At 42.5% G+C, this 21,846-nt stretch overlaps 1 protein-coding gene across 1 annotated transcript in view; it reads right to left on the bottom strand.

The window, feature by feature from the left end:
- Positions 1 to 21,846, bottom strand: part of CHRDL2 (chordin like 2) — a 189,559-nt gene that overhangs the window by 110,452 nt on the left and 57,261 nt on the right. The window lies entirely within an intron of this gene.

Here is a 21,846-nt window from a genome sequence, read left to right as displayed (position 1 = left end):
AGTCATGAGCACTTCCGGGTAATTTAGCATTCAGGGACAGGATCTGGAGGGAGGCATCACATACAACCATTACATTCAGGGAGTGATAGTGTTTCCTGTTTCTAAATATGGCCTCCAGCCGTGCTGGAGGCTGAAGTGGTATGTGAGTACCATCCACAACCCCTATGATGTGTGGGAAGCCAGCTATTTGGTAAAAATTGGCCTTGGCCACACTAAGGGCACCCATATCCAAAGGCATTTGAATAAAATGATGGAGGTGCTTGAAAAGTGCCTCCATCACTGCCCTCAGGATCCGGGAAAAGGAGGATTGGGAGATGCCCGCCACTATTCCGACCGTTGTTTGAAACGATCCTGAGGCACAGAAATGTAACACCGCCATAAATTGCGTCAGTGGTGGTATTGCTGTTGGACTGTCAATTTGCCGCTCAAGATCACTTTCTATTAATGAGAGAGTGTCTATGATGATTTTGGGAGGTAGACGGTAGCGTCTTAAAACCTCATCATCGGGCATTCCAAAAAGGGTGACACGTGTTCGAAATATCTGGGGCCTTGCATGCCTACGATGCCTACGCCTGGGACGAGTTTGAGGTTGGTCGTCTTCCGGGAGCAGGGCCAGAACAATTCGCCCCAGATCTATCTGAAATTCAAAGTTCACTATGTAAGGCTTTTGACCCACCCCAAAAGTAAGAAAAAAAAACTTAGCTTTCTGATACCATCCATAGCTGCTTACATGCCGGGGTATTGTCATGATATGTATAAACTGTAAAAAAGGCAACAATGAGACGTCAAAAATGTAAAGGGTTTTTTTTTAGGTAAAAAATTGTTGCAAGCCAACACAGAAAATAACGGAAAAACACATTTGGCCATCGCTGAAAACTACATTGCACACCGTACGTCAAATAGGGTTCAAATGGACCCAAAAAATGGAAAAGGGAAAAGCAAAACTGGATTATATGATGAATAAGCCGTCCAAAATGCGGTAAATTATTCGCAAATGCAAGTCACTACACCAACAGTCCAAAATGCGGTAAATTATTCGCAAATGCAAGTCACTACACCAACAGTCCAAAATGCGGTAAATTATTTGCAAATGCAAGTCACTACACCAACAGTCCAAAATGCGGTAAATTATTCGCAAATGCAAGTCACTACACCAACAGTCCAAAATGCGGTAATTCATTCGCAAATGCAAGACAAAAAATGGACTTACCCAACTCGAATATATAAGATGTCCTCAAAAAACTTCTTTGGGTCCGAAAACAAAAAAAAAATAACAAATATGAAATGAGTGTTAAACAAATTAACTAACCACAAAACAGAAGAATACAACAATTGGCCACAAATTTGAATGCACAAAACTTACCAAATCAGGAAAGGATGTTGAAAAAATGAAAAAAATGCGAACGGAAAAACAAAAGAAATGTAGCAAAAACAAACAAAAAAACAACTCTCCAAATTCCTCCAAACGCAACCAACCAACCAAATCCAAACCACTTCAGCGACAACACTCCAACAACCCCACCTCGAATCCACACACACCAAGCCATAAATAGTGTTTTTTTTCCCGCACAAATTAAGGATGAATCATAGGGACGCACAATCAATGATGCGGCCGCAATCTAACGACGCATGTATAAATACGTCACAAAATCACATAGAATTTCTGGATGATTTCATGCTGGAAGCAGAGACATGGCTTCAAACCAGGGAAACAATGGTCAAAATTGCGGCGGTAAGGCCTTCATGCATTTTGTGTCAATGAGTATTTTAAAACATAATATTGTGCAAGTTGTGAAGTGGCTAAATCTGCATATTTACCCAAATAGGTGAGGAGGATGACATGGAAGAGACTGCTGGCCCCAGTCAACCCGCCAAAGCTGCAAAAAAAAAAAGGCAGCCACATTTCACAAGCAAGGAGATGGAGGTTTTGATCCAGAAGTGCGTTGACATCCTGCCCCAGGCAGCCAGGAATATGAGCCAAAGCCAGAAGTGGAGAATGTGGGAGGAGGTCGCCGTTGCTGTCAATAGGGTGGGTGATTATGTCCGTCTAGCCCGGGATGTCAAACGGCGGTAAGTAAACACTTTCCCATCCTATAAACAAACCCCATTGTTAAAAAAAGGATAATGGTTCCAAATTCATTCCACAGATGGGCAGACTTCAAATATCGTCTAAAGCAAAAACTTACCGACAGGGCTAGGCATGCAAGGGGGACAGGTGGGGGTCCCACCCCTGTGTCATTGGAGTTGACAGACTTAGAAGAGATGGCACAGGGGTGTGTGCAGGCTGTGGAGGTGTTTGGCGTGTCCAACATGGATACGGACATGCCAGACTTTGCGGCTCCTCATGTTGGCCAAGGTAAGTCTTGTGATGTCACCATCTCAGAAATGCTATTGTGCCAATATGTAGATTCTAATGTGAGTCTTTTCTCCAATTTCCTAACAGAGACAGAGGCGGATGAGTCTGCTCCAGAGGGGAGCCTTGGCCGCAGAATTTCTGCTGACTCTGCAGGGGAGGAACCAGTACATCCGGCTGAGGACCCTGCAGAAGCCAGTCCAGGGCGTGCCCCCTCGCAGGCAGTGGGCCTCCTCACAGAACTCAATTTTAAATCGGATTGCCATACGGAGATTCTGCAGAGGATGGACGCCAGTCTGATACGGGTGGCTGAGGCCCTGGAGCAAAATGCTGCGGCCAACGTGACCATTGCTCAGGCCCTGGCGGAAAATACCAGGGCCAACATCCGCATCGCCGATGCCCTGGAGCAGCTCGTTCGCCAGCACATGGTGGAGCCGACCTCCCTTCCTGCCGGAACATCCAGATCCTCCACCTCTGGCACAACATCAGCCAATCCTCCAAATGTGCCTAGCCCTGTGCCTAGTCCAGAGGCCACAACATCTGCCTCTGGACAGGCCAGCCCGATGGCATCCCGGACCCGGTCTGGCGCCCACCCTCACCCATCCAAACGGCCGAGAAAACGGTGACAGCAATGGCGACTTTTCCCACTTTCCTTCTGTGCTTGGCTCATATTCCTTTCTGGTCAAAACTTCCCTCTCCTTTCTTGTGAAATGTTTTTAAATTTTGTATTTACGATTATGTTAGTAGTTATGTTTTTTTTTTTTTTAGTTCAAATATCTTGGCCACAAAAAAAGGCAATACAATATTATGCCAATTTGTTTGTGTGTAAACAATAAATTTTACCAAAAAAACAGACATTGTATTGTGAGATTATTGTACAAATGGGTTACATTTAATCCTGGCCTTAAACGCAAAAACTGACCCTCTTATGTTAAAAAAAAGGCCTCTTTAAGGAACGTTTAAAAAAACACATAGCGATGCAAATTCCACAGTAAACCAAAAAAAAGGGGAGCTAATTAAAAGATGATGACATTATTGTTACAATAGGCCATAACCAACAAATTGTGGCCAAAATTAAACCCCAAAAATGTACGCTAATTGATTGTGTAATCATGACATTAGCAGCTCTGATTTCCACCTGCGTACGCTTTTGTGCTATCCCAATAAACTGCTTTCCAAACACATACCAAGCCGGATTTCAATCCAACACTAATTACTTTACTGACCAGCCACGATTAATCGCAGCACCATCGTGGAGTCCCGGGACGGAGGAGAAGGCCATCGCCAATGTGGTCGAGTAATCCTGACCCTAAGCTGTGCGAGCATTTTGAAGGGAAAGCGGATGTTTCAGTGATGTATGAGACGGTCCGAACACATTTGACGTTCGCATCTGCTAATGTATGTACGCCCCAAAAACGCTTCGCCACGCCTGCGTTTTGTCATCTCCACCCCCGTCAACACCCAAAAACGCCCTGTTCTGTCAATCACATTTGACATGTCACTTCCTGTACGCTATTTTAGGAACGAGAGAAAAAAAGCTCGCAATTTGCCGTACGCGCATGCGCGGTGTAACCCCGACGCATGCGCGGTTAGTCAACATCGGAACGCAACGAGCGTACTGTTGTTAACGTGCGGCTCTGAATGAGGGCCATAGTACATTACATTCCTAACATGTCCTGACCACTGTACATGACCATAATACACATCTATTACACTGTATACAGACATAGGACACTACACCCCCAACATGTCCTGACCGCTGTACATGACCATAATACACATCTATTACACTGTATACAGACAAAGGACACTACACCCCCAATATGACCTGACCACTGTACATGACCATAAAACAATTCTATTACACTCTATACAGACATAGGACACTACACCCCCAACATGTCCTGACCACTGTACATAACCATAATACACATCTATTACACTGTATACAGACATAGGACACTACACCCCCAACATGTCCTGACCACTGTATATGATCATAATACACATCTATTACACTGTATACAGACATAGGACACTACACCCCCAATATGACCTGACCACTGTACATGACCATAAAACAATTCTATTACACTCTATACAGACATAGGACACTACACCCCCAACATGTCCTGACCACTGGACATGACCATAATACACATCTATTAAACCCTATACAGACATAGGACACTACACCCCCAACATGACCTGACCACTGGACATGACCATAATACACATCTATTAAACCCTATACAGACATAGGACACTACACCCCCAACATGACCTGACCACTGGACATGACCATAATACACATCTATTACACTGTATACAGACATAGGACACTACACCCCCAATATGACCTGACCACTGTACATGACCATAAAACAATTTTATTACAATCTATACAGACATAGGACACTACACCCCCAACATGACCTGTCCACTGGACATGACCATAATACACATCTATTAAACCCTATACAGACATAGGACACTACACCCCCAACATGACCTGACCACTGGACATGACCATAATACACATCTATTAAACCCTATACAGACATAGGACACTACACCCCCAACATGACCTGACCACTGGATATGACCATAATACACATCTATTAAACCCTATACAGACATAGGACACTACACCCCCAACATGACCTGTCCACTGTACATGATCATTATACACATCTATTACACTGTATACAGACATAGGGCCCTACACACCCAACATGTTCTGACCACTGTACATGACCATAATACACATCTATTACACTGTATACAGACATAGGACACTACACCCCCGACATGACCTGACCGCTGAACATGATCATAATACACATCTCTTACACTCTATACAGACATAGGACACTACACCCCCAACATGACCTGACCACTGGACATGACCATAATACACATCTATTAAACCCTATACAGACATAGGACACTACACCCCCAACATGACCTGACCGCTGTACATGACCATAATACACATCTTACACTGTATACAGACATAGGACACTACACCCCCAACATGTCCTGACCACTGTACATGATCATAATACACATCTATTACACTGTATACAGACATAGGACGCTACACCCCCAACATGTCCTGACCGCTGTACATGACCATTATACACATCTATTACACTGTATACAGACATAGGACACTACACCCCCAACATGACCTGACCACTGTACATGACCATAATACACATCTATTACACTGTATACAGACATAGGACACTACACCCCAACATGACCTGTCCACTGTACAAGACCATAATACACATCTATTACACTGTATACAGACATAGGACACTACACCCCCAACATGTCCTGACCACTGAACATGATCATAATACACATCTATTACACTCTATACAGACATAGTACATTACATTCCCAACATGTCCTGACCACTGGACATGACCATAATACACATCTATTAAACCCTATACAGACATAGGACACTATACCCCCAACATGTCCTGACCACTGTACATGATCATAATAAACATCTATTACACTGTATACAGACATAGGACACTACACCCCCAACATAACATGACCACTGTACATGATCATAATACACATCTATTACACAGTATACAGACATAGGACACTACACCCCCAACATGACCTGACCACTGTACATGATCATAATACACATCTATTACACTGTATACAGACATAGGACACTACACCCCCAACATGTCCTGACCACTGTACATGACCATAATACACATCTATTACACTGTATACAGACATAGGACACTACACACCCAACATGTCCTGACCAGTGAACATGATCATAATACACATCTATTACACTCTATACAGACATAGTACATTACATTCCCAACATGTCCTGACCACTGTACATGACCATAATACACATCTATTACACTGTATACAGACATAGGACGCTACACCCCCAACTTGTCCTGACCACTGTACATGACCATACTAAAAATCTAATATACTGTATACAGACATAGGACACTACACCCCCAACATGTCCTGACCACTGAACATGATCATAATGCACATCTATTACACTGTATACAGACATAGGACACTACATCCCCAACATGTCCTGACCGCTGTACATGACCATAGTACACATCTATTACACTGTATACAGACATAGGACACAACATCCCCAACATGTCCTGACCGCTGTACATGACCATAATACACATCTATTACACTGGATACAGACATAGGACACTACATCCCCAACATGTCCTGACCGCTGTACATGACCATAATACACATCTATTACACTCTATACAGACAGAGGACACTACACCCCCAACATGTCCTGACCGCTGTACATGACCATAATACACATCTATTACACTGTATACAGACATAGGACACTACACCCCCAACATGACCTGACCACTGTACATGACCATAATACACATCTATTACACTGTATACAGACATAGGGCCCTACACCCCCAACATGTCCTGACCGCTGTACATGACCATAATACACATCTATTATACTGTATACAGACATAGGACACTATACCCCCAACATGTCCTGACCGCTGTACATGACCATAATACACATCTATTACACTGCATACATAGGACACTACACCCCCAACATGACCTGACCACTGTACATGACCATAATACACATCTATTATACTGTATACAGACATAGGACACTATACCCCCAACATGTCCTGACCGCTGTACATGACCATAATACACATCTATTACACTGCATACAGACATAGGACACTACACCCCCAACATGACCTGACCGCTGTACATGACCATAATACACATCTATTACACTGTATACAGACATAGGACACTACACCCCCAACATGACCTGACCACTGTACATGATCATAATACACATCTATTACTCTGTATACAGACATAGGACACTACACCCCCAACATGACCTGAACACTGTACATGATCATAATACACATCTATTACACTCTATACAGACATAGGACACTACACCCCCAACATGTCCTGACCGCTGTACATGACCATAATACACATCTATTACACTGTATACAGACATAGGACACTACACCCCCAACATGTCCTGACCGCTGTACATGACCATAATACACATCTATTACACTGTATACAGACAAAGGACACTACACCCCCAATATGACCTGACCACTGTACATGACCATAAAACAATTCTATTACACTCTATACAGACATAGGACACTACACCCCCAACATGTCCTGACCACTGTACATAACCATAATACACATCTATTACACTGTATACAGACATAGGACACTACACCCCCAACATGTCCTGACCACTGTATATGACCATAAAACAATTCTATTACACTCTATACAGACATAGGACACTACACCCCCAACATGTCCTGACCACTGGACATGACCATAATACACATCTATTAAACCCTATACAGACATAGGACACTACACCCCCAACATGACCTGACCACTGGACATGACCATAATACACATCTATTAAACCCTATACAGACATAGGACACTACACCCCCAACATGACCTGACCACTGGACATGACCATAATACACATCTATTACACTGTATACAGACATAGGACACTACACCCCCAATATGACCTGACCACTGTACATGACCATAAAACAATTCTATTACAATCTATACAGACATAGGACACTACACCCCCAACATGACCTGTCCACTGGACATGACCATAATACACATCTATTAAACCCTATACAGACATAGGACACTACACCCCCAACATGACCTGACCACTGGACATGACCATAATACACATCTATTAAACCCTATACAGACATAGGACACTACACCCCCAACATGACCTGACCACTGGATATGACCATAATACACATCTATTAAACCCTATACAGACATAGGACACTACACCCCCAACATGACCTGTCCACTGTACATGATCATTATACACATCTATTACACTGTATACAGACATAGGGCCCTACACACCCAACATGTTCTGACCACTGTACATGACCATAATACACATCTATTACACTGTATACAGACATAGGACACTACACCCCCGACATGACCTGACCGCTGAACATGACCATAATACACATCTATTACATTGAATACAGACATAGGACAGTACACCCCCAACATGTCCTGACCGCTGTACATGATCATAATACACATCTCTTACACTCTATACAGACATAGGACACTACACCCCCAACATGACCTGACCACTGGACATGACCATAATACACATCTATTAAACCCTATACAGACATAGGACACTACACCCCCAACATGACCTGACCGCTGTACATGACCATAATAAACATCTATTACACTGTATACAGACATAGGACACTACACCCCCAACATGTGCTGACCACTGAACATGATCGTAATACACATCTATTACACTCTATACAGACATAGTACATTACATTCCCAACATGTCCTGACCACTGTACATGACCATAATACACATCTATTACACTGTATACAGACATAGGACACTACATCCCCAACATGTCCTGACCACTGTACATGATCATACTACACATCTATTACACTGTATACAGACATAGTACATTACATTCCCAACATGTCCTGACCACTGGACATGACCATAATACACATCTATTAAACCCTATACAGACATAGGACACTACACCCCCAACATGTCCTGACCACTGTACATGATCATAATAAACATCTATTACACTGTATACAGACATAGGACACTACACCCCCAACATAACATGACCACTGTACATGATCATAATACACATCTATTACACAGTATACAGACATAGGACACTACACCCCCAACATGACCTGACCACTGTACATGATCATAATACACATCTATTACACTGTATACAGACATAGGACACTACACCCCCAACATGTCCTGACCACTGTACATGACCATAATATACATCTAATACACTGTATACAGACATAGGACACTACACCCCCAACATGTCCTGACCACTGTACATGATCATAATACACATCTATTACACTGTATACAGACATAGGAAACTACACCCCCAACATGACCTGACCACTGTACATGACCATAATACACATCTATTACACTGTATACAGACATAGGACACTACATCCCCAACATGTCCTGACCACTGAACATGATCATAAAACACATCTATTACACTCTATACAGACATAGTACATTACATTCCCAACATGTCCTGACCACTGTACATGACCATAATACACATCTATTACACTTTATACAGACATAGGACACTACACCCCCAACATGTCCTGACCACTGTACATGACCATAATACACATCTATTACACTGTATACAGACATAGGACACTACACCCCCAACATGTCCTGACCACTGAACATGATCATAATACACATCTATTACACTCTATACAGACATAGTACATTACATTCCCAACATGTCCTGACCACTGTACATGACCATAATACACATCTATTACACTGTACACAGACATAGGACATTCCATCCCCAACATGACCTGACCACTGTACATGACCATAATACACATCTATTACACTCTATACAGACATAGGACACTACACCCCCAACATAACCTGACCACTGGACATGACCATAATACACATCTATTACACTATATACAGACGTTGGATACTACACCCCCAACATGACCTGACCACTGTACATGATCATAATACACATCTATTACACTGTATACAGACATAGGACACTACACCCCCAACATGTCCTGACCACTGGACATGACCATAATACACATCTATTACACTCTATACAGACATAGGACACTACACCCCCAACATAACCTGACCACTGGACATGACCATAATACACATCTATTACACTGTATACAGACATAGGACACTACACCCCCAACATGACCTGACCACTGTACATGATCATAATACACATCTATTACACACTTGATACAGACATAGGACACTACACCCCCAACATGACCTGACCACTGTACATGATCATAATACACATCTATTACACACTTGATACAGACATAGGACACTACACCCCCAACATGACCTGACCACTGTACATGATCATAATACACATCTATTACACTGTATACAGACATAGGACACTACACCCCCGACATGTCCTGACAGCTGTACATGACCATAATACACATCTATTACACTGTATACAGACATAGAACACTACACCCCCAACATGACCTGACCGCTGTACATGACCATAATACACATCTATTACACTGTATACAGACATAGGACACTACACCCCCAACATGACCTGACCACTGTACATGATAATAATACACATCTATTACTCTGTATACAGACATAGGACCCTACACCCCCAACATGTCCTGACCCCTGTACATGATCATAATACACATCTATTACACTGTATACAGACATAGGACACTACACCCCCAACATGACCTGACCACTGTACATGATCATAATACACATCTATTACACTGTATACAGACATAGGACACTACACCCCCAACATGTTCGGACCACTGTACATGATCATAATACACATCTATTACACTCTATACAGACATAGGACACAACACCCCCAACATAACCTGACCACAGGACATGACCATAATACACATCTATTACACTATATACAGACATTGGATACTACACCCCCAACATCACATGACCACTGAACATGATCATAATACACATCTATTACACTGTATACAGACATAGGACACTACACCCCCAACATGACCTGACCGCTGTACATGATCATAATACATCTACTACACTGTATACAGACATAGGACACTACACCCCCAACATGTCCTGACCGCTGTACATGATCATAATACACATCTATTACACACTTGATACAGACATAGGACACTACACCCCCAACATGACCTGACCACTGTACATGATCATAATACACATCTATTACACTGTATACAGACATAGGACACTACACCCCCAACATGTCCTGACCACTGTACATGACCATAATACACATCTATTACACTGTATACAGACATAGGACACTACACCCCCAACATGTCCTGACCGCTGTACATGACCATAATACACATCTATTACACTCTATACAGACATAGTACATTACATTCCCAACATGTCCTGACCGCTGTACATGACCATAATACACATCTATTACACTGTATACAGACATAGGACACTACACCCCCAACATGACCTGACCGCTGTACATGATCATAATACATCTACTACACTGTATACAGACATAGGACACTACACCCCCAACATGACCTGACCGCTGTACATGACCATAATGCACATCTATTACACTGTATACAGACATAGGACACTACACCCCCAACATGTCCTGACCACTGTACATGATCATAATACACATCATTTACACCGTAAACAGACATAGGACACTACACCCCCAACATGACCTGACCGCTGTACATGACCATAATGCACATCTATTACACTCTATACAGACATAGTACATTACATTCCCAACATGACCTGACCACTGTACATGACCATAATACACATCTATTACACTTTATACAGACATAGGACACTCTACCCCCAACATGTCCTGACCACTGTACATGATCATAATACACATCTATTACAAAGTATACAGAAATAGGACACTACACCCCCAACATGTCCTGACCGCTGTACATGATCATAATACACATCTATTACACTGTATACAGACATAGGACACTACACCCCCAACATGTTCTGATCGCTGTACATGATCATAATACACATCTATTACACTGTATACAGACATAGGACACTACACACCCAACATGACCTGACCGCTGTACATGACCTTAATACACATCTATTACACACTTGATACAGACATAGGACACTACACCCCCAACATGTCCTGACCACTGTAGATGATCATAATACACATCTTTAACACTGTATACAGACATAGGACACTACACACCCAACATGACCTGACCACTGTAGATGATCATAATACACATCTTTAACACTGTATACAGACATAGGACATTACATCCCCAACATGACCTGACCGCGGTACATGACCATAATACACATCTATTACACTCTATACAGACATAGGACACTACACCCCCAACATAACCTGACCGCTGTACATGACCATAATACACATCTATTACACACTTGATACAGACATAGGACACTACACCCCCAACATGTCCTGACCACTGTAGATGATCATAATACACATCTTTAACACTGTATACAGACATAGGACACTACACACCCAACATGTTCTGATCGCTGTACATGATCATAATACACATCTATTACACTGTATACAGACATAGGACATTACATCCCCAACATGACCTGACCGCGGTACATGACCATAATACACATCTATTACACTCTATACAGACATAGGACACTACACCCCCAACATGACCTGACCACTGTACATGACCACAATACACATCTATTACACACTATACAGACATAGGACACTACACCCCCAACATGTCCGGACCACTGTACATGATCATAATACACATCTATTACACTCTATACAGACATAGGACACTACACCCCCAACATAACCTGACCACTGGACAAGACCATAATACACATCTATTACACTATATACAGACGTTGGATACTACACCCCCAACATGACCTGACCACTGTGCATGATCATAATACACATCTATTACACTGTATACAGACATAGGACACTACACCCCCAACATGACCTGACCACTGTACATGATCATAATACACATCTATTACACACTTGATACAGATATAGGACACTAAACCCCCAACATGACCTGACCACTGTACATGATCATAATACACATCTATTACACTGTATACAGACATAGGACACTACACCCCCAACATGTCCTGACCACTGGACATGACCATAATACACATCTATTAAACCCTATACAGACATAGGACACTACACCCCCAACATGTCCGGACCACTGTACATGATCATAATACACATCTATTACACTCTATACAGACATAGGACACTACACCCCCAACATAACCTGACCACTGGACATGACCATAATACACATCTATTACACTATATACAGACATTGGATACTACACCCCCAACATGACCTGACCACTGTACATGACCATAATACACATCTATTACACTGTATACAGACATAGGACACTACACCCCCAACATGACCTGACCACTGTACATGATCATAATACACATCTATTACACTGTATACAGACATAGGACACTACACCCCCAACATGTCCTGACCGCTGTACATGACCATAATACACATCTATTACACTGTATACAGACATAGGACACTACACCCCTAACATGACCTGACCGCTGTACATGATCATAATACACATTTATTACACTGTATACAGACATAGGACACTACACCCCCAACATGTCCTGACCACTGTACATGATCATAATACACATCTATTACAAAGTATACAGAAATAGGACACTACACCCCCAACATGTCCTGACCGCTGTACATGATCATAATACACATCTATTACACCGTATACAGACATAGGACACTACATCCCCAACATGTCCTGACCACTGTACATGATCATACTACACATCTATTACACTGTATACAGACATAGGACACTACACCCCCAACATGACCTGACCACTGTACATGATCATAATACACATCTATTACACTGTATACAGACATAGGACACTACACCCCCAACATGACCTGACCACTGTACATGATCATAATACACATCTATTACACTGTATACAGACATAGGAAACTACACCCCCAACATGTCCTGACCGCTGTACATGACCATAATACACATCTATTACACTGTATACAGACATAGGACACTACACCCCCAACATGACCTGACCGCTGTACATGACCATAATACACATCTATTACACTGTATACAGACATAGGACACTACACCCCCAACATGACCTGACCGCTGTACATGATCATAATACACATCTATTACTCTGTATACAGACATAGGACACTACACCCCCAACATGACCTGAACACTGTACATGATCATAATACACATCTATTACACTATATACAGACGTTGGATACTACACCCCCAACATGACCTGACCACTGTACATGATCATAATACACATCTATTACACTGTATACAGACATAGGACACTACACCCCCAACATGACCTGACCACTGGACATGACCATAATACACATCTATTAAACCCTATACAGACATAGGACACTACACCCCCAACATGTCCGGACCACTGTACATGATCATAATACACATCTATTAAACCCTATACAGACATAGGACACTACACCCCCAACATGTCCGGACCACTGTACATGATCATAATACACATCTATTACACTCTATACAGACATAGGACACTACACCCCCAACATAACCTGACCACTGGACATGACCATAATACACATCTATTACACTATATACAGACATTGGATACTACACCCCCAACATGACCTGACCACTGTACATGATCATAATACACATCTATTACGCTGTATACAGACATAGGACACTACACCCCCAACATGACCTGACCACTGTACATGATCATAATACACATCTATTACACTGTATACAGACATAGGACACTACACCCCCAACATGACCTGACCGCTGTACATGACCATAATACACATCTATTACACTGTATACAGACATAGGACACTACACCCCCAACATGACCTGACCGCTGTACATGATCATAATACACATCTATTACTATGTATACAGACATAGGACACTACATCCCCAACATGTCCTGACCACTGTACATGATCATAATACACATCTATTACACTATACACAGACGTTGGATACTACACCCCCAACATGACCTGACCACTGTACATGATCATAATACACATCTATTACACTGTATACAGACATAGGACACTACACCCCCAACATGTCCTGACCACTGGACATGACCATAATACACATCTATTAAACCCTATACTGACATAGGACACTACACCCCCAACATGTCCGGACCACTGTACATGATCATAATACACATCTATTACACTCTATACAGACATAGGACACTACACCCCCAACATAACCTGACCACTGGACATGACTATAATACACATCTATTACACTATATACAGACATTGCATACTACACCCCCAACATGACCTGACCACTGTACATGATCATAATACACATCTATTACACTGTATACAGACATAGGACACTACACCCCCAACATGACCTGACCACTGTACATGATCATAATACACATCTATTACACTGTATACAGACATAGGACACTACACCCCCAACATGACCTGACCACTGTACATGATCATAATACACATCTATTACACACTTGATACAGACATAGGACACTACACCCCCAACATGACCTGACCACTGTACATGATCATAATACACATCTATTACACTGTATACAGACATAGGACACTACACCCCCAACATGACCTGACCACTGTACATGATCATAATACACATCTATTACACACTTGATACAGACATAGGACACTACACCCCCAACATGACCTGACCGCTGTACATGATCATAATACACATCTATTACACTGTATACAGACATAGGATACTACACCCCCAACATGTCCTGACCGCTGTACATGACCATAATACACATCTATTACACTGTATACAGACATAGGACACTACACCCCCAACATGTCCTGACCGCTGTACATGACCATAATACACATCTATTACACTGTATACAGACATAGGACACTACACCCCCAACATGACCTGACCGCTGTACATGACCATAATACACATCTAGTACACTGTATACAGACATAGGACACTACACCCCCAACATGACCTGACCACTGTACATGATCATAATACACATCTATTACACTGTATACAGACGTTGGATACTACACCCCCAACATAACCTGACCGCTGTACATGATCATAATACACATCTATTACACTGTATACAGACATAGGACACTACACCCCCAACATAACCTGACCACTGGACATGACCATAATACACATCTATTACACTATATACAGACATTGGATACTACACCCCCAACATGACCTGACCACTGTACATGATCATAATACACATCTATTACACTGTATACAGACATAGGACACTACACCCCCAACATGACCTGACCACTGTACATGATCATAATACACATCTATTACACTGTATACAGACATAGGACACTACACCCCCAACATGACCTGACCACTGTACATGATCATAATACACATCTATTACACTGTATACAGACATAGGACACTACACCCCCAACATGTCCTGACCGCTGTACATGATCATAATACACATCTATTACACTGTATACAGACATAGGACACTACACCCCCAACATGTCCTGACCACTGTACATGATCATAATACACATCTATTACACACTTGATACAGACAGTGAATACTACACCCCAAACATTATCTGATATAACTGTTACCCTTACTGTATATCACCAGCAGCTTCTCCAAAATCACTGGCTTTAATATCCATCAGTTTTGAGGTCAAAACCTCAGAAATTCGCTGCAGTATCCTATTTGTCGCCAGAAATGCGCAAGCTATTACGTTCTGGCCTACGCGGGGAGGTGCATCACTCCTTCTAAAGAGGACAGGCGGGAAAGTCACGATAGCACCCAATCGTCTTCCAGCCGTCACTTTATAGAATGTATTTGATAAATGATAGCTGATTGGTTGCTATGGCAACTTCTCCATTTGTTCTCTTTAGAAGGTTGGATACAGCTATCTATAATCTATTACATTATTATTATTAATCACCTCTTCATCACCTTCACCTATAACTCTGCTCCTCTTACTATTGTGTCACATTATTTTTTTCACATTTCTTTGATGATTCTTACATTTGCATATTTATTTTTAATAACTATATATATAAATGTGTAGGTGTAAATGTCTGAAGGGAGATCAGCCTAGGTCTATGGCGGACAGATAGTTTCCGGACGAGGTGAGTTCTTCCCCTGGGGTGGCGGAAGACCCCATGAGCCAGCACAGGTCGCCATTTCCAGGTCCGCTAAAAAGACGGTTTTGTTTTATTCCTAGAATAGCCTTTCTATGAGGTTGTGGAAAAGATTCCCAAAAATTGGTGCCCGGCGGGATGAGTGCTACTCTCCATCAGGTGGGATCGTTTGAGTTTTACTCCATGTGGTGAGTAGATGAGTTCTGTAATCCACACAACAAAGGAAAAAATTCCACAGGGAACAGTATTTATAATCCACAGAGCGGGAATTTATTGCAATCCACAGAGTAAGAATTGAAGAGATCACAGGTTGCGTTACAGGAAGTATAATCCTTGAAGCAAAATTTACATTTGTAATTCCCAGGAAGATGAATCCCAGATGATGCTGTCACAGCTATAACAGAAGATCAAATGTGATAATCCATAGGGTGAGAAGGTCCATGTCCTGTACTGACCGGCGTAACACTGCTTTATTCTTACACGGGACAAGGGGAGTTGGCACATTTACTCTAACCCATCTCACCTGGTGGCCCTCATCTGCCCTTGTGATAGGGTTTGATAAATGAAGGTGATAAGTGGTGACTTTTATACCGCTGCTATAAGTATCGTACTAAATAGATAAACCTCAGTATTCACCACACTCTATACTATCAAAGCAGCCTAGCCTGCTCATAATTGTTGGCTAGGTGTACTCACTGCCCCGCAGTCTTTACATGATACATTCAGGCTGTATTTACAATTTTTGCAATACGTTTTGTAGTGGTATTATCCCGTGCAAATCATATTGCAATGATAATTTATAATAAATAGGCCCCTATGACACTAGATAGTGATTCAATTCAACATCCTAGAACAAGTAAGACACCGACATCTTCATGTATACAGTCTCATCCACTTTATCAATGAAGGGTTCTTAAAAAAAGATTTGAACAATCCCTCAGGTCACCACTAAATGGTAAATGAGAAAAAAAAAAAGGTAAAAAATTTAATACGTTGTTGACATGGATCAAAATAACAAAATATTGCAAGGGACAGACCATCATTTCCGACTGTAGTGACATCACCTGCCAGACTCTTGTCTTGGATCCACTAATTCCCTAGCTACATAGGAGACGGCAAGGCAGGTAAACACAGTTATAAAGCTTTCATATTCTAAGCACAGACCCCTAACCCCTTCCCCATTCTAGAGTAATGCAAGCAGGGCTGCCATCAGAAATTGTGGGGACCAGGACTAACAAAATAGGCAGGGCCCCCCCTCAAACCACCTCCCTCCCCCAACAACTCCCCTTCCCCTGCTACCTTCAAGGTGTCCAAGGCGTTGGAACAAGCAGCACTCCACGGGCTTTTTCAAGAACAACATTTTATAACCTGATGGAAAGGCCGGCTGGGCCTTAAAACGTTGGTCAATAATGCACCTATTTGTTCATGAAAAGCCCGTGGTGTACCACCTGCTCCATCGACTTGGACACCTGGATATATAAGGTAGGCACCCATAATTAACATTTAGTTTGAGTGCCCCTCTTCAAGTATGTATGTGTGTATAATATATATATATAGACTGAAGCGATTGAACGATTACGACATTGCAATTGTGCAGTGGTTTCAAAGTTTGTGCTGTGCCTACACTGAGCGATCAATCATTCAGTGCAGGCACCCTCCCTCATCCCCGAACATGGCCAATCTGTTGTTATCGGCATATTGACCAGCATGTTCGGGCGATGATAGATGTCAAAAACGACCAGCGGGAGCGCGCCTCACTGGTCGTTTTCGACATTAAACTGCCCGATTAACGAGCGATTGAACGATAACGATGCTTCCTAGAGGTCCACACACATTTTAACTTACCTTACCTCCTCCTCAGACTCCTCACACCACTCGCTCGCCACGGCTCCTCTCTCGGTCGCCAGTGCACTTCAGTGATATTAGAAAAACTTTATTTAGGGCACACCAGCAATTGGCCAATGAGTTAAGGTAGGAGAAGCGGGAGGGCGGCTGGGTGAGTTTCACGCAATGCCGATATTTGCGCGAACGGTCATTGTTTTTCAACTGCACATGCATTTAAGTAACTAAAAAGTCGCCAAGCGCATGCCTCCCAGGGTATGTATGCTTGAGGTGCAGTTGAGATTCAGAGACGTGGTCTCACAAATGTTTTGGAAAAGTGCTGGGTGTTCCAGATTACTTTCCTGTTAGGACTCTCCCCTCACTTTTTGTTTTGTAAGTTTTTGACCTTGTTACTGTAACTCATTATCTACTATGGCAGGGGTTTCCAACCACGGTCCTCAAGGCACACTAACTGTCCATGTTTTAAGGATAGCCACACTTGAGCACAGGTGACTCAATTAATACTTCAGTTATTTTGATTTAACCACCTGTGCTGAAACATGGATATCACTAAAACCATGACTGTTAGTGTGCCTTCAGGACCGTGGTTGGGAATCACTGTACTATGGTGTTTCCCAAACCGGATCCTCAAGGCACCTTAACAGTCCAGGTTTTAAGGATTAGTATCTCAGTCATTTTGATTTAACCATTTGTGCTTAACCATGGATATCCTTAAAACCTTTACAGTCAGGTAGGTTTGAGGACCAAGTTTGGGAAATACAGACCTACTATATAACCCAAGAGGGTAACTGACCAACAGCTTTAAAGTCGTGGTCTGATGTGTACTGAATTGTGCGCTTGCCTAATGTTACGCTAGACACCATGGAGAATAGCTAACTGCTACCACTCCGATGTGGAGCTAAAGGACTCTGCGACACAACAACATTTAGAGAACGCCTTTAAGCTGCCCAATCTGCGCGCCTTAATGCTGCGCGCGGCACGATTTTTCATTTCGGCGACTTGAGCATGTAACAGCGCAGAAATGGATATAAAGTCAGCACCAGATTGTGAATAATAATTGTAAAAAAAAAAAAAAAAATTGTTGCAAAAATGCCACCCTGCCAGGTATAACGGCGCTATAACCCTGCCAATGTGCGCAGAAGAATTTGCGCCATGTTTTTTTCATGTTGCATATCAGGATTTTTTAGCATTGAAAATAATAGCCATATTCTGCTTTTTGTTTTTTTGCCATGTTACTTTTTCCCCCCCCCATAATAGTCACAAGGTGGACACTGTTCAGAAGCCCCATAACACAACCCCAGCAGCGTCCCTCAAAGGCTCGGGATCCCATATCCTCATGTAAAGCCTCGCATAGGACCATCTGCCCAGACGGAGACCAGACTGAGCACATCCAGCCCCTCACCACTGTCCCAGCGAGTTTTTGGATGGGCTGTGCTAACGCATCACATTCCTCTGTGCCTACAGCTCTCCATTGATTCACCTTCATCAGTAACTGGACACTCACAAAAGTACTGTTTGTTTTCCTTTGAGTGCTTTTAATGAGCTCTGTTCCATTAAGCATGGCCAGGCCGGGCCAAAAGCAATAATCTGTTGTGTGGGAGAGCGGGCGCATTCCAAATGCCTGCCCTTCATGTGGGGAGATTATATTAGCTTATATTATGGCACAAAGCGGACTCACCATGAACAAGTTGTCAATTCTGTATATAACAGCCGTCACCGACAAGTGTTAGAAAGTAACGTCTGCGCTGCCTGCTCCGAGCCAACATGTAGTTTGCAAAAAAAAAAAAGTTTGGAACTAACAAGGTAATAAGTACACCCTTCAAATCAGTGATAGTCGCCCTTCGGTGCCGTTATAGCGGTGGAACTACAAGCATCAGAAGATCAACCGAGTGTGCGCGCGGCAGGAAAATTAGATTGTAAGCTCTGCTGGGGATAACACTGATGCCAATGCATCCTACAGTGCTCTGGAATATGCTGGAACTATATAAAGAAACAGCAGTAGCAGGAGGCCTGCTGGGACTTGCAGTGTTATGCAAGCTCGGAGAAGCGCAAGTTGCTTTTATATACTCGCTGTATATAACTGATTTGTAAACTGAGACAGAAACCCCCCTCCCCCCCCCAAAAAAAAAAAAAATGGTAAAGCTTCACATTCCTCTCTGCAAAACCTTTTTTTAATACACTGCTTACTAATTATTATCAATATATTTATATTCCAACTAGTTTCTGGACGGTTATTATTGTAGTAATAATAATAATAATAATAACTGTCCAGAAACTAGTTGGAATATAAATACATTTTATTAATGATGGGAGAGAGACAGGACTAAGGACACACGTACCCTCGCCACACACCGATATCACACACTCATAATATAGCAGCTTCACTGGTGCGATATGACCAAGCTCCAACTAACAGCTCCCAACAGTGCAACTACGGCTGCTCCACAAACTGGGATGTAGTGAGGATACCGGTGACCATCCTGACGGTCACAATACCGGCAGCAGGATCCCGACATTAAAAATACAGGCTAATCCTGATGGTGAGTATTAGGGTTAAGGTTAGGCTGCCAAAGGGGACGGTTAAGGTTAGGCTGCCAAAGGGGACGGTTAGTGTTAGGCTGCCAAAGGGGATGGTTAGTGTTAGACTGCC

The sequence above is a fragment of the Taudactylus pleione genome, unplaced genomic scaffold (genome assembly GCF_031769625.1).
Source record: "Taudactylus pleione unplaced genomic scaffold, aTauple2 ptg000390l, whole genome shotgun sequence".
Lineage (NCBI taxonomy): Eukaryota > Metazoa > Chordata > Amphibia > Anura > Myobatrachidae > Taudactylus > Taudactylus pleione.
Note: the sequence above shows the minus strand (reverse complement) of the source record. Positions and strands in the feature narration are given on the sequence as shown.